Genomic DNA, 2,466 nt, shown 5'->3' on the forward strand with positions numbered 1-2,466 from the left:
GGTTTGCCCCGGGTGCGCACCTCGCGTGCACCTTGGTGCGCACACCTTGGCTGGGTTGCGCGGCCTGGTGGGCACCATGGTGCGCACCAAGGAGCGCTCCGAAGTGTGCTCCAAGGTGCGGCGTGCACGAAGTCGGAGCCCGGTTTGCCCCGGGTACGCACCTCGCGTGCACCTTCGCCGGGGTGGGCACCTCGGCTGGGTTGCGCGCCCTGGTGCGCACCAAGGAGCGCTCCGAAGTGTGCTCCAAGGTGCGGCGTGCACGAAGTCGGAGCCCGGTTTGCCCCGGGTGCGCACCTTCGCCGCGGTGCGCACCATGGCGTGCACGAAGTCGGAGCCCGGTTTGCCCCGGGTGCGCACCTCGCGTGCACCTTCGGCGGGGTTGCGCGCCCTGGTGGGCACCATGGTGCGCACCAAGGAGCGCTCCGAAGTGTGCTCCAAGGTGCGGCGTGCACGAAGTCGGAGCCCGGTTTGCCCCGGGTGCGCACCTCGCGTGCACCTTCGGCGGGGTTGCGCGCCCTGGTGGGCACCATGGTGCGCACCAAGGAGCGCTCCGAAGTGTGCTCCAAGGTGCGGCGTGCACGAAGTCGGAGCCCGGTTTGCCCCGGGTGCGCACCTCGCGTGCACCTTCGCCGCGGTGGGCACCATGGCGTGCACGAAGTCGGAGCCCGGTTTGCCCCGGGTGCGCACCTCGCGTGCACCTTCGCCGGGGTGGGCACCTCGGCTGGGTTGCGCGCCCTGGTGCGCACCAAGGAGCGCTCCGAAGTGTGCTCCAAGGTGCGGCGTGCACGAAGTCGGAGCCCGGTTTGCCCCGGGTGCGCACCTCGCGTGCACCTTCGCCAGGGTGGGCACCTCGGTGCGCACACCTTCTCAATGTTTTCTTGCCTTTTCTGGAAATTGGTGAAGGCAGCGCATCAAAGGTGCGCACCTCGGTGTGCTCCGAGGTGCGAACCCGAGAGCGCTCCGAGGTGCCCACGAAGTCGAAAGTCGGGTTAATTGCATTGTTTTCCCCGGGTGCGCTCCGAGGTGCGCAACATCGGCGCGCACCAAGGAGGGCTCCGAAGTGTGCTCCAAGGTGCGCACGATGGCGTGCACCTCTGGTGCGCACGATTCGGAGCTCGGTTTGACCGGGGTGCGCACACCTTGGCTGGGTTGCGCACCTTTTGTGCGCTCCAAGGTGCGCACGAAGTCGGAGCTCGGTTTGCCCCGGGTGCGCACCTTCGCCAGGGTGCGCACCTTGATGCGCACGCCTTGGCTGGGCTGCGCACCTTGGTGGGCGCCATGGTGCGCACCTTTCGTGCGCTCCAAGGTGCGCACGAAGTCGGAGCTCGGTTTGCCCCGGGTGCGCACCTTGGTGGGCGCCATGGTGCACTCCGAGGTGCCCAAGATTGGTGCGCACCAAGGAGCGCTCCGAAGTGCGCTCCAAGGTGCGCGCGAAGTCGAAAGTTGGGTTAATTGTCCGGTTTGCCTCGGGTGCGCACCTTGCGTGCACCTTCGCCAGGGTGGGCGCCTTGGTGCGCACACCTTGGCTGGGCTGCGCACACCTTGGCACCCGCGTTTCCTTCATTTTAAATTTTTTTTTTTTACAATCTCTCAAGTGGGAAATTCTATAATCTCAACTTTTTTTGCCTTTTCAGGAAACTTTTGAATGGAGCGCATCATTGGTGCGCTCCGAAGTGTGCTCCAAAGCTCTCTCCAGCTGCGTGCACCTGCCCCGGCCGCGCACCCGGCCCCGCCCAGCTTCGCTCACCTGTCCCGGGCGTCTGGTGCGGAACCTTAGAGTAAGAAACATCACCGTGCACCTTGGCCAACGTGCGCGACTCGACCGAGCGCGCACTGGCCGAGGTGCACACCGATTTCACCTGGGTGCGCGCGCAGCACCTCGGGCGCACCGGGGTGCGCGCACAACGCCCGGGTTGCACCGTGGCCTGTGTGCTCGGGGCGCCTCGGGTGCGCGCTCGGTGTCGCCCCCGCGCGCGCGGTAGTGCGGGCAGCGCACCCCGGCCCGGCCCGGCCCCGACGAGAACGCAAACGGGCAAAAGGTTTATTCAAATAGCATTGCGACGCCCGGCGAAAAACTAAAAAAGGGTGCAACACCGGGACTTCCCGGGAGGTCACCCATCCCAGTACTACTCCGGCCCAAGCGCGCTTAACTGCGGAGTTCTGATGGGATCCGGTGCACTAACGCTGGTATGATCGCACCCGTTATGAGCTTGTCGCAGTGTGTACTTAGCAAACCGCGACCCACGTGCGAATCCACCCCGGCCACCCACCCCCGTCGAGGTGCACACCCTCCCTCGCGAAGTGCGCCCCGTTCGCCAAGTGTGAGCCCTGCCCGGGTGCGCGCACCTTGCTAGGGCGTCGGGTGTGCACCCGGCCCGGCCTACGTGCGTGCACCTGGAGGGGGCGTCGTGTGCGTGCAGTGTCCCGTCTGCAACGCGGTGCCCACACACCACCTCGGGCGCAACG

At 66.4% G+C, this 2,466-nt stretch overlaps 1 non-coding gene across 1 annotated transcript; it reads right to left on the bottom strand.

Moving 5' to 3' along the window:
- Positions 1-2,082: 2,082 nt before the first annotated feature.
- LOC131873080 (5S ribosomal RNA) lies at positions 2,083-2,201 on the bottom strand. Its single transcript, XR_009371117.1, has one exon. It is a non-coding gene; the product is annotated as a 5S ribosomal RNA (ribosomal RNA).
- Between the last annotated feature and the right edge of the window lie 265 nt (positions 2,202-2,466).

Source organism: Cryptomeria japonica, unplaced genomic scaffold (assembly GCF_030272615.1).
Source record: "Cryptomeria japonica unplaced genomic scaffold, Sugi_1.0 HiC_scaffold_1034, whole genome shotgun sequence".
Classification (NCBI taxonomy): domain Eukaryota; kingdom Viridiplantae; phylum Streptophyta; class Pinopsida; order Cupressales; family Cupressaceae; genus Cryptomeria; species Cryptomeria japonica.